Source organism: Erinaceus europaeus, chromosome 2 (genome assembly GCF_950295315.1).
Source record: "Erinaceus europaeus chromosome 2, mEriEur2.1, whole genome shotgun sequence".
Taxonomy (NCBI): Eukaryota; Metazoa; Chordata; class Mammalia; order Eulipotyphla; family Erinaceidae; genus Erinaceus; species Erinaceus europaeus.
This window is the reverse complement of record NC_080163.1, coordinates 177,946,453-177,959,550: the sequence shown is the minus strand read 5'-3', so window position 1 is coordinate 177,959,550 and position 13,098 is coordinate 177,946,453. Positions and strand designations below refer to the sequence as shown.

At 42.0% G+C, this 13,098-nt stretch overlaps 1 long non-coding RNA gene across 2 annotated transcripts in view; it reads left to right on the top strand.

Annotated features, from left to right (window-relative positions):
• The window catches only part of LOC132536784 (uncharacterized), a 33,697-nt gene extending 21,626 nt beyond the window's left edge, over positions 1-12,071 (top strand). Inside the window, exon 3 of one of the 2 annotated variants that reach the window (XR_009548314.1) lies at positions 11,931-12,071. This is a non-coding gene — a long non-coding RNA (uncharacterized LOC132536784). Of the gene's footprint in view, positions 1-80; positions 633-11,930 lie in introns of those variants that run through there. The other variant, XR_009548313.1, reaches the window with a different exon arrangement.
• Positions 12,072-13,098: the final 1,027 nt, after the last annotated feature.

Here is a 13,098-nt window from a genome sequence, read left to right as displayed (position 1 = left end):
GGCTCAGTGCCCACGTGCATGTCCATGATAACTGCATTTTTTTTTTTTTTTTTTTTTACTGATTTGAATCTTTCTTTCAGAGTTCAGGTTAGATCAAGGGAATGGAATAACAGTGTCCCCATACTAACAACGTTGGCTTTTGCCTGAAGTGTCAGCTACACCTATTATACTCATAAACTGTTTCCTTTAAGGAGCTATCTCTTGACTATTGACCATCACAATTGAATTTGAAAGTGCTTGGATCTCCCCCACACCTATGGACATCTAATCTTTGACAAAAGGGCCCAGACTATGAAATGGGGAAAGCAGAGACTCTTCAACAAATGGTGTTGGAAACAATGGGTTGAAACATGCAGAAGAATGAAACTGAACCATTGTATTTCACCAAATACAAAAGTAAATTCCAAGTGGATCAAGGACTTGGGTGTTAGACCAGAAACTATCAGATACTTAGAGGGAAATATTGGCAGAACTCTTTTATGCATACATTTTAAAGACATCTTCAATGAAACGAATCCAATTACAAAGAAGACTAAGGCAAGTATAAACTCATGGGACTGCATCAAATCAAAAAGCTTCTGCACAGCAAAAGAAACCACTAACCAAACCAAAAGACCCCTCACAGAATGGGAGAAGATCTTTACACGCCATACATCAGACAAGAGGCTAATGACCAAAATATATAAAGAGCTTGCCAAATTCAACACAAGACAACAAATAACCCCATCCAAAAATGGGGGGAGGACATGGATAGAATCTTCACCACAGAAGAGACCCAAAAGGCCAAGAAACATGTGGAAAAAATGCTCCAAGTCTCTGATTGTCAGAGAAACGCAAATAAAGACAACAATGAGATACCACTTCACTCCTGTGAGAATGTCTTACATCAGAAAAGGTAACAACAGCAAATGCTGGAGAGGGTGTGGGGTCAAAGGAACCCTCCTACACTGCTGGTGGGAATGTCAATTGGTCCAACCTCTATGGAGAACAGTCTGGAGAACTCTCAGAAGGCTAGAAATGCACCTACCCTATGATCCTGCAATTCCTCTCCTGGGGATATATCCTAAGGAACCCAACACATCCATCGAAAAAGATCTGTGTACACATATGTTCTTGGCAGCACAATTTGTAATAGTGAAAATCTGGAAGCAACCCAGGTGTCCAACAACAGATGAGTGGCTGAGCAAGTTGTGGTATATATACACAATGGAATACTACTCAGCTATAAAAAATGGTGACTTCACCGTTTTCAGCTGATCTTGGATGGACCTTGAAACATTCATGTTAAGTGAAATAAGTCAGAAACAGAAGGATGAATATAGGATGATCTCACTTTCAGGCAGAAGTTGAAAAACAAGATCAGAAGAAGAAAAAAACACAAGTAGAACGTGAAATGGAATTGGTATATTGCACCAAAGTAAAAGACTCTGGGGTGTGGGGGGTTGGGGAGAATACAGGTCCAAGAAGGATGACAGAGGACCTAGTGGGGGTTGTATTGTTATATGGGAAACTGGGGAATGTTATGCATGTACAAACTATTGTATTTACTGTTGAATGTAAAACATTAATTCCCCAATAAAGAAATAAAAAAAAGAAAATGCTTGGATCTGCATAATACTTAGCCTATCTCCATTTGCAGCTTTATAATGAAGAATTTAATTTTACCTTGAGATATAACTGAGAGAGGGAGCACATTCTAATTTTTAACAGACCTACTGTATACTTTGTAATGAACTGTTCATTCCATCAAATAGAGGTGTCCTGTGGCAGCAAAATAGCTCAATTGGTAGAGTGTAGGACTTGCATATAAGAAGCTCCTTGCTCCTTGGTGTCACATATATCAGAGTGATGCTTTGATTTCTCTCTCTGTGTGTCAAATGAAAAAATACATATGTAATCTCAAATTAAATAGATAAATATTATTTTATTTATTTTCCCTTTTGTTGCCCTTGCTGTTGTAGTTATTGATGTCATTGTTAGATAGGACAGAGATAAATGGAAAGAAGAGGGGAAGACAGAGAGGGGGAGAGAAAGATAGACACCTGCAGACCTGCTTCACCACCTATGAAGTGATTCCCCTGCAGGTGGGGAGCTGGGGGCTCAAACTGGGATCCTTACACCAGTCCATGTGCTTTGCACCAAGTGCATTTAATTCGCTGTGCTACTGCCTGACTCCCAAGTAGATAAATATTTTTAAATGCAATATCTTGCCTTGAATTGTCTTAAAATTATGTTTAATTAATGTTGACATAGCAGTTATTTTTCTTTTATTTACTTCTTGTTTTTTAATTAGTGATTTAATATTAGTTTACAAAGTATGAGTTTATAATTCTACACCATTCCTACTACCAGAGTTTTGTGTCCCCATGGAAACTGCAGTGGTTCTGCCAAGGTCACAGATGTGGGCTGAGTATTATTTCTATAACTGTCTATCTATAATTATTTATATTTGCCCATTTTCCCCTGTGGTCCTGCATTTCTAAGTCACAGCCACACCTATTACTACTTCTGAATGTCCTTTCTTTTATCCTCATTTTTCTCTGAGTCCTGATGACTCAGAGATAATTGGAGTTCAGGGTCCTCTTATCATCTTTCTCTATCATTTTCCCACTCTGGGAGTATGGAGAAAAATTCTTTATGAGGTACAGAAGGTATCTGGCTTCTGTAATTGTTTCTCTGTTGGGTAAGGGTGTTGGCAGGTCGATCCATACGCCCAGCCTGTTTCTATCCTTCCCTAGTGGGGCAGGGTTCTGGAGAGGTAAGGTTCCAGGACACAATGGTGAGGTCGTCTGCCCAGGGAAGTCAGGATGGCATCAGGGCAGCATTTGCAACTTGGTGGCTGAAAGGCAGTAAAATATAGAACAGGATAAAATGTTTCATAAACAGAAATCAAAATATAGGAATACAGCAGATGAGAATAGGGATCTTAGGGTGGAAAGAAGCTAGGAAGTCTATTTTAGGCATGCTTCTAGGGACCCATAGCATTAGTAATTTTTGCTTGAGCTTGATAGTTAACATGCAGGTGACCTAAAAATACTGTCTGGGAAGATGGTATCAGAGTTGAAAATAGGACTAGAAAACTAGATTAGGGCAGAGAGTAGCTCACAAGCATGAATAATATGTATAAATACAGTTAACTGTTAACCCCATCCATCTGACCTAGGGCCCTATATAACTTCTGGAGTCCCTGTCAGTCCAAGCTCATAGTTCACGGTCACAGCTGGGAACATTCTAGGCTGCACTTATTTCAGGACCAGACTTCCTTCAGTGGCAGGGTAGGATGACCCAACCTTTCTTCAGAAATTGGGGTAATCCTTACCATTGCTACTGTATAGTGAGGGCAAAGTCCTGAAGAGACCCACAAGAGGGCTCATGATGACATTCATGGAAGTGATGGCAGAGAGAGGGATCTATAAGAGGTCTAGGCCTATCATATCTATGTGGAAATCCAAGGATTTCATGACTAGGGCCCTAGGTGATGTGATGGCCTGGTAGTGACCAAAAAAAGCCATTATTAAGTGAGCCAGTCTCTTGATCTTGCCTGTAGTCCCTTCTTTATCTGATAAGCTTAGACTTTTTTTTTTTTTTTTTTTTTTGCCTCCAGGGCTATTGCTGGGGCTCAGTGCCTGCACTTGAATCCACTGCTCCTGGAGGCTATTTTTCCCTTTTTGTTGCCCTTGTTTATTGTTGTTGTTATTATTGTTATTGCAGCCATTGTTATTGGATAGGAGAGAGAAATAGAGAGAGGAAGGGAAGACAGAGAGGGAGAGAGAAAGATAGACACCTGCAGACCTGCCTCACTGCTTGTGAAGCGACCCCCCTGCAGATGAGGAGCCTGGAGCTTGAACCAGAATTCTTGAGCTGGTCCTTGCGCTTTGTGCCATTTGCGCTTAACTCGCTGTGCTACCGCCCAACCCCCGAGCTTAGACTTTCTCCCAGTTGTTAAAGTGATGTGTCATTTGTTGTATCCAAACTGATATTAGGCTTATGGGATCTTTTTTTGATAGGACAGAAAAAAAAATTGAGAGGGGAAGGAGATAGAGAGGGAGAAACAGAGACATCTGCTTCACTGTATGTGAAACTTTTCTCCTGCATATGGTGGCTGGGGTCTTGAAACCTGGGCCCTTGCACATGGTAACATGTACACTAACCAGGTGTGCTACTGGTCTGTTTGAATTCTCTTTTTTAATGTTAACATAACTACATTCCACCCAGTATACTGTTGTCAGCTGAGCATTTTTTTAAGCACACAAATATTGCCTAAGCAATCTTTTTCCATTGCTTTGTTTTGATTTTTTTTTTTAAATATCTAACATGAAAAGAAATAGCAAATGCCTTATCTAAACACTAACTTCTTTGTCTCCATTCACCTCTCGGGTACTGCTGAGTGCAGTACCAATAAGAGGTAACTCTTCCTAAATCTGATCACCCTCTGAGAACAAAACAGATCTCTTTTTTGTCAATCTTCAAAAAAAATTTTTTTCTTTAATGGAGGATTAATGGTTTACAGTCAACAGTAAAATACAATAGTTTGTACATGTGTAACATTTCCCAGTTTTCCACACAGCAATACAACCTCCACTAGGTCCTCCTCTGCTATCATGTTCCAGGACCTGAACCCTTCTGCCCAACCCTAGTCTTTCACTTTGGTGCAGTACACCAATTCCAGTCCAAGTTCTCCTTAGTGTTTTTCCTTCTAGCAAAGCAGATCTTATGCCAGAGTTTTGGGCCCTTTACCAACTGGCACCTACCAAGTACTAAGCAGTGGACTAAGGTTTTTTTTGGGGTGTGTGTGTGTGTGTGATTTACAAAACTATAAAATAACAGGGATACAATTCCACACCATTCTTACCCCCAGAGTTCTGTGTCCCCATTTTCTCCACTGGAAACTGCAGTGGTTCTCTCAAGATCACAAATGAGATTGGCTATTATTTCTTTTTTTATTTCTTTATTGGGGAATTAATGTTTTACATTCGACAGTAAATACAATAGTTTGTACATGCATAACATTTCCCAGTTTTCCATATAACAATACAACCCCCACTAGGTCCTCTGTCATCCTCCTTGGATCTGTATTCTGCCCAGAGTCTTTTACTTTGGTGCAATACACCAAGATTGGCTATTGTTTCTATAACTATCTATCTATGTATATTTTTGCCCACTTTTTTCTTTTTTTAGTACTATTTTTTTATTGGGGAATTAATGTTTTACATTCAACAGTAAGTACAATAGTTTGTACATGCATAACATTCCCCAGATTCCCATATAACAATACAACCCCCACTAAGTCCTCTGAATCCTTCTTGGACCTGTATTCTCCCCACCCACCCATACCCACCCCAGAATCTTTTACTTTGGTGACATATGCCAATTCCATTTCAGGTTCTACTTCTGTTTTCTTTTCTGATCTTGTTTTTCATTTTTGATCTTGTTTTTTCATTTTTTTCTATAGTCCTGTCTTCTCCTTTTTAAGTCACAGCTATACCTTTTATTGTTTCCAAATGTCTTTCCTTTTTTCCTCTTCTCTCTCTGGGTCCTGATGGAATTGGGTTTCAGAGTCCTCTAGGAACTAAGTGATCTTATTGAACCTTTAGTTAGCTTATTGAACCTTTCAACATTCCAAAGTTAGTTCCATGATTAATCCCATGATAATCTCATTTTTCACATGGCAAAATTGAGGTTAAAGAAGTTTATAAGGATTTCCCTAAGTGTACCAATATGTAAGTAGCAAAACCAGCATTATCAAGATTGTCAACTCCGATGTACTTGCTTTAGGCTATTTATGTGTATAACTGTGTCCTTCCCTTGCTGGTCTACTTTGGCGGCATTCTGGCTGCTTTCTCTGCTGTCATGTATGGGAGCCAATCCATGTCCTTGTCCCATGTCTGGTCCTTCTCCATCCTCTAGAACATAATACATTCTGCCTTCATCTTTATTAGTGCAACCCAATATAAAGGGGCCCCAACCTGTGTGCATGTTGTAATCAAAGAATCACAGCCGCAAAACAATTATAAGTACTTCCAAATCTTGCTCAGGCTCTTGAATAAGAACCACAGAAGGAAAAAATAAAGCACCCTAAAGGTTCAGTAAGGGTTGAAAATATTTTTTCTCTCCTGAGATGTCAGCCCTCCAGCTCCAATAATCTGGTGAGACCTTTCTTAACACATGGGACTACTTAGCTCCATTTCAAATGGCATACTTCCTTAAAAAAAGTTACTGACCCTATGCAGCTATCAAGAACAATGAACCCACCTTCTCTGACCCATCTTGGACAGAGCTAGAAGGAATTATGTTAAGTGAACTAAGTCAGAAAGATAAAGATGAGTATGGGATGATCCCACTCATCAACAGAAGCTGACTAAGAAGATCTGAAAGGGAAACCAAAAGCAGGACCTGATCAAATTGTAAGTAGGGCACCAAAGTAAAAACCCAGTGGTGAGGGGTAGGCATGTAGCTTCCTGGGCCAGTGGGGGGTGGGAGTGGGCGGGAGGGATGGGTCACAGTCCTTTGGTGGTGGGAATGGTGTTTATGTACACTCCTAGCAAAATGTAGACATATAAATCAGTAGCTAATTAATATGAGGGGGAAATCAATTGTATGTCTCAAAGTTTCTCAAAAGACAAACTGAATCTTTTTAATATATAGGCTATGTATTTGATATGCGGACTCTCTCAAAAGCCTAGACCAAGTAGATTAGAAGCTTCCAATAGCACAGCTATATACAAGATACTGGGTACTGTCCAGCAAACCATAACAAAGGGACTTTTCAAAGTTAACCCAATTAACAAATAATGTGATGATAATATTAACTATTGAGTGTCTTTTTGAACCCTAAGACAGCAGGAACCTCACATCTTCACTATAGAGCCCCTACTTCCCCCAGTCCTGGAACCCTTGGATAGGGCCCACTTTCCCGTATGCATCTCCCAATCCAAACCAAATAACATTGCATCTGCCGATCACAACCTAACCAAAGCAACGATTGCTACCTCAACATGCTTCACCTCAGAATGTATCCAGAGACTTCACGTGTGGAATGACAACCCTTCAACTTCATTACTCGGGTGAGACCTTTCCTTTAATAGTACACTCTAATTTCATCTCAGGTAGTTCACTTTCTAACAAAGTCCCATAACCTAGATATACACCAGTTTCTGTGAGAGAGAGCTTATGTGCACACGTATCCATAAACTACTGCAAAATATATACCTGAAAGCAGGACTACACTAGAGTTTGCAGTGAGTACCTCCCTAACACTTCCTCTCTACTATTCCAAGCTTGGGATCCATGATTGCTCAACAAATTGTTTGGCTTCATATGTTAACTCTCTTTTCAATCACCAGGTTCCAGATGCCACCAGGATGCTGGCTAGGCTTCCCTGGATTGAAGACCCCACCAATGTGTCCTGGAGCTCAGCTTCCCCAGAGTCACACCCTACTAGGGAAAGAGAGAGGCAGACTGGGGGTATGGACCGACCAGTCAACGCCCATGTTCAGCGGGGAAGCAATTACAGAAGCCAGACCCTCTACTTTCTGCATCCCTCAACGACCCTGGGTCCATGCTCCCAGAGGGATAGAGAATGGGAAAGCTATCAGGGGAGGGGGTGGGTTATGGGGATTGGGTGTTGGGAATTGTGTGGAGTTGTACCCCTCCTACCTTATGCTTTTGTTCACTAATCCTTTCTTAAATAAAAAATTAAAAAAAAAAAAAGTTACTGACCTAGATATAGGCCAGGGAGGGCCTAAGGGACAGGGTACATGTGCACATGTATACATAAATTAGGAGAAAATATATATCTCAAAGTAAAATTGCTCAGTAGTCTGCAGTGAATAGATTTAGACTCAATAAGTACAGTAATGAAGTAGAAAGAACTAAAAAAAAAAGACATCATAAAGTACTTAATCAAATATTTACTACTTAGGTCTAGATACTCTCCTCTCCTATCCCCTACTTCACTTCCCTCAATCACTTTAGGCCTAACATTGTCAGATAAATTAAGGATTATAAAAGCTAGATAAGGGCAAGAGACTGGCACACTTTAATGATGCCCCATTTGATCACTACCAGGCCACCCCTCATCTGGGGCCCTAGTCATGGAATCCTTGGATTCTCACATAAATATGATGATACTAGACCTCTAATAGATCCCTCTCTCTACCATCACTGGTCACTTTCATCAGAAACATCATCATAATCCCTCTTGTGGGTCTCTCCAGGAACTTGCCCTCAATATAGAACAGCAATGGTAGGCACTACCCTACTATCAAAAGGGAAGCTAGATCAACCTACTCAAGGATGACTGGTCCTGATATAAGTGAGTGTATCCCAGAATGTTCCTAGTTGTGACCATGGACTGTGAGCTCAGACTGACAGGGATGCAGAGGTTAGCCTCCTGTGCTAAATATGAATATATATTGGCCCTAGGTCAGATGGATGGGATTTACAGTTCATGGTATTTATATACTTTCCTCATATTTGGGAGCTACTCTCTGCCCAAATCTAGCTTTCTAGTCCTATTTTCAACTCTGACACTATGTGCCCAGACAATACTTTTAGTCCATCTTCATGTTAGCTATTGGGCTCAGACAAAAATTACTAAAGTCATGGGTCCTTTGGAATAGACTTTTTCCCACAAGAAGGCCCCTAGTTTCATCTGATCTATTCTTTTTTTTTTTTTTTTTTTTTTTTTTTTTTTTTGCCTCCAGGGTTATTGCTGGGACTCAGTCGGTGCCTGCACTATGAATCCACTGCTCCTGGTGGCTGTTTTTCCCATTTTGTTGCCCTTGTTGTTGTAGCCTTGTTGTGATTATTATTGTTGTTGTCATTCGTTGTTGGATAGGACAGAGAGAAATGGAGAGAGGAGGGGAAGACAGAGATGGGGAGAGAATATCTGCAGACCTGCTTCACTGCCTGTGAAGTGACTCCCCCGCAGGTGGGGAGCCCGGGCTCGAACCTGGATCCCTACACCGGCCCTTGCGCTTAGCACCACATGTGCTTAACCCACTGCGCTATAGCCACCCCCCCATCTGATCTATTCTTAACTTTGGGGTCGTGTTTATTAAACATTTTGTCCTGTTTTATATCTTACTGCCTTTCAGCCACAAAGTTGCAGATGCTACCATGATGCCATCCTGACTTCCCTGGGCAGACGACCTCCATTGTGTCCTGGAACCCCACCTTCCCAGAGCCCTATTCCACTAGGGAAAGACAGAAACAGGTTGGGAATATGGATTCACCTGTTAGTGTCCATGTCCAATGGAGCAGCAATTGCAGAAGCCAGACATTCCACCTTCTGTACCCTATAAGGAATCTTGATCCATAATCCCAGAGGGATAAAGAATAGAGAAGCTTTTAATGGAGGGGATGGAACACAGAACTCTGGTGGTGGGATCTGTATTAAATTGTACCCCTTTTATATTACAATCTTGTTAATAATTATTAAATCACTAATAAAAATTAAAAAAATGTTTTTCCCCACCATTGCTAATTTCACACTCTGAAACAGACAACAGTGGTCTCCAATATTCCTTTCCTTCCCCCATGCTTACCTCTTCATCCTCCAAATTCTCCCTGACAATCAGCATAGCTTTCCTTATTTCTTTTCTTTATTTCTTTCAAAGATATTTTAAATTTCACAGGAGACAGAGCGAGAGTGAGAGCGAGCGAGAGAGAGAGAACAAGAACAGCATATCACTCTGGAACAGGAGGCACTGGGGATAAAGCCAAGTGCCCTGGGTGTGCAAGTCCATGCTCTATCATTTATCTATCTTCCCTGCTTCCCTAATTTTCTTTTCTTCTTTGCCTTTTCCCATCCCAGCCATTCCAGTCTTTTTTTCTCTCCTTTTTTCCCCTTCTTTTCTCTTTTCTTTTCTTTTTTTGTGGTAACATGGACCAACCTTCCTTCTCTGATGTCCTTAGTTTTTCTTTTTCTTTACACACACACACACATACACACACACACGCACACACACACACGCACACATATCCCAGCCCCCTTTTCTTCCCTGTGGAAACATCCTATTCCTAGTGTACAGGGACTCATTCAGTATTAAGATGTTTACATCCATCAGCTGGGTGGACCACCCAGGAATTCTACCATTTGAACAGGTGTGTGTGTGTGTGTGTGTGTGTGTGTGTGTGATGGGGAGGCAGGGGGGTTGTCCTCCATGTCTATACCCTGACAGCTAGAATCGGCACTTTCATCTACTCCCTGCAGCAGAGTGGCTCCTCTTCCCTCCTGCCTGCAGATGTTTTATAATAGCAATAAGATAACTCTGGGGAAGATCTTCTCAGATGAACTCCAGGGAGTAATCATCTCATCACACTGCAGGCTGATCTGAGGCACTCATCTGGACCGAATGCCTCCCCACACCCCAAGAGTGGTGTTATGAGGCAGCAGCCAGACCCCAGCGAGCCTTATTGCTTAATTAAAAACAAATTCCCGGGTAATTTATTTTTATTTTTTCTGTCTTCCCATAAAATCGCTAGCCATTTAAAGGGTGAGAAGTCCAGGAGTTGGGAGAGGAAGTTGAGATTTATGGCTTTGGTCATCGTGTTGGCCGCCCTGTTCCAAGGTTGACATTATAAGACCTGCCTGCCCCTTCTTCCATCCTGGGGCTGACTGCTGGGCTGAGCCTGGTGCTGCAGGTACACTCCAAAGTAGCTCACAGGGGCTTGGGAGGCCACAGCACCTCTAAGTCTTGACCTGTGGTGTTAGTGTGAGTGCTTGGGGCTGTGGCAGAACCTCCAAATTGCTACTACCCTAAATAGGATCTTAGTCTCTTTGTATAAAGCTGCTGGGGAAGCCCTTAGCCTACCTGGCCCCTACCTGGTTCTGTAAACCTTAAGGGCTGGAGCCTGGGCACCCACAGCCTGCCTCCAAGACACACACACACACACACACACACACACACTCTCTCTCTCTCTCTCTCTCTCTTTCTCTCTCTCCTCACTACTCTCAGGGTGTCTCTGGGACACTCACCATTTATCTCTGGGTCCCAGACTCCTCAACTCAAAGAAGCACAGATCCCATTTGCCTCATACAGTGATATGGACATAGACCTTGTAGAATCTGGGGTGTCTCATCATTCACAGAGGATGAGGAAGGGAGTTTTGGTTTCAAGCCGGGAGACAATCCCAGTTTCCTGACTGTGAAAGACATCCTCTTGGACCTCTGCAGCAGGAGTCACTGGGCAGAGAGTGGGAGTGAATCAGCAGAAGGGTGTGTGTGTGTGTGTTCATGTGTGCAAGTGTGTGGGTGGGCATGCGTGTGTATCGGTAGAGGCCCAAGTGTGTCTGGTACCTGTGCTTCCATCCGCAGAAGGAAACAGTAAAGGGCATGAACTTTGGTCATAGCATTGACCTGGTTCAAATCTCAGTTCCACTCTGGTTAAATTAACTTAAGCTTTCTGAGCCCTGGTTTTTCATGTCTGCAAAAATGGGAGTCAGGATAGCTCTAATCTCATCAGGTTGGTAAAGGACTGAATGAATTAATGCATGCAAAGAGATCAGAATGGTGCTTTCTAATTGTTCAGCCAGGAACATGCATTGTGACTTCATGAAAATGACATGTAATATAAACTCCTCTGACTCAAGTCTCAATTTTTCCCACAGACTTTAATTCTGAAAATTAGAGACTTCTAGAAATAACTTTGTTTCTGTGACAAAATGAAGTAACCAAGATGACATGATAATTCTTTATACAAAAAGTGATGGTGATGTTTTATGCAGGAAAGAATGTGACTTATGTCAGGGTACAGACCAGGGGTAGGTTGCAGACAGAACTGAAAAGAAAGGATCAAGAAATAATAGCTCACTTGAATAGTGTGCTGCCACGTGTGAAACTCAGGTTTGAGTCTGAGCCTCATCACATCAAAGGGCTTTGGTGCTAATGGTTTGTTTCATTCTGTCTCTATCTTAAACAGAAACAGAACTGAGAAGACAGAGCCCCTTCCTCTATTTCATGATTCTGGTTTCCTGAGAAATTTGCCTCCAGAGATGACACTTTGTGAGAAAACTGAGCCCCCCAAATTTTCTTCTCCTCACTTTCCTCTCCTCCCACTCCCACCATCACTTCAGAAATAAAAGCCAAGTGGTCAAAATCAGCTTTGAGAAGATTTGCAATCAAGAAAGAGTGGAGATCTGAAGCCAATTCAAAAAGAGGCAGCCTTTCCTGGGAAATTTAAGGGCCATTCATTAGCATCTTCAGAAAAACACTGCTGAGAAGAGACTCAGCAAGAAACTGCTGCCGCAGAAGGGAAGGCCTTGACTGTTAGTCCCTGTGGGCACTCAGGAGGAGCTACCAGAACAAGGGCCCCAGGGAGAGACTATTGATAAAGGCAGGTCACTGGAATGTTCATTCAGTTTTCTTTCTCTGATAAATCATCAGAACCTGGCAGTGTCCTAGAATGGCCCTGATGAATTGCTGGGAGTTTGTGGGGGAAAGCAGTGGCTTCAGAACTAGACATCTGGGATTCGGATCCCTGCCCTTCCATCTTGTGGGTAGAGGTCCACTTCCTGAAGCCCACCAGTGAATTTAGATGTTAGTAGTTGTTTCACTGGACTGTTGCTTGGATTTGAAGTGGTTGTGGAGTGCCTAATATCAGCTTCATCAATGCCAGCTCTACAGCAGATACTACTATATCCTGCCTATCTTCTGTATGTTGAAGTCCAGTTATTCTCTGCATCTATTTACCTGAGGGCATCCTCCAAAGCTACAGAACACACCTGTGTCCCCTTGCACCTGGTCCAGATGGGACAGCCTTTACTACCTGGTTTTGGTGATTAAATACTTCCTTACTGTTCAGGGGGCAACTCAGAGTTGGGGTTTGTAATTGGCCATATAATTTAGTTCTGGTTGTCTACAACTCAAACTTGACCTTTGCCAATGTTTACCAGAAAAGAGATAAACTGCTCACATTGAGATCCTTGTCTGGCTTTTTCCTGGGCAAATTCAAGCTAAAGCAGTTCCTTTCACCTTGGTCTTATTCCCTCCCTCCTAGCTGCTGGGTTGGCAAGGTTTGACATAATAGTCATATCACTACACTGCTCCCAAACCAGCTTTCTCACTAAAACCAAATAACCTGAGTTGGCACAGAT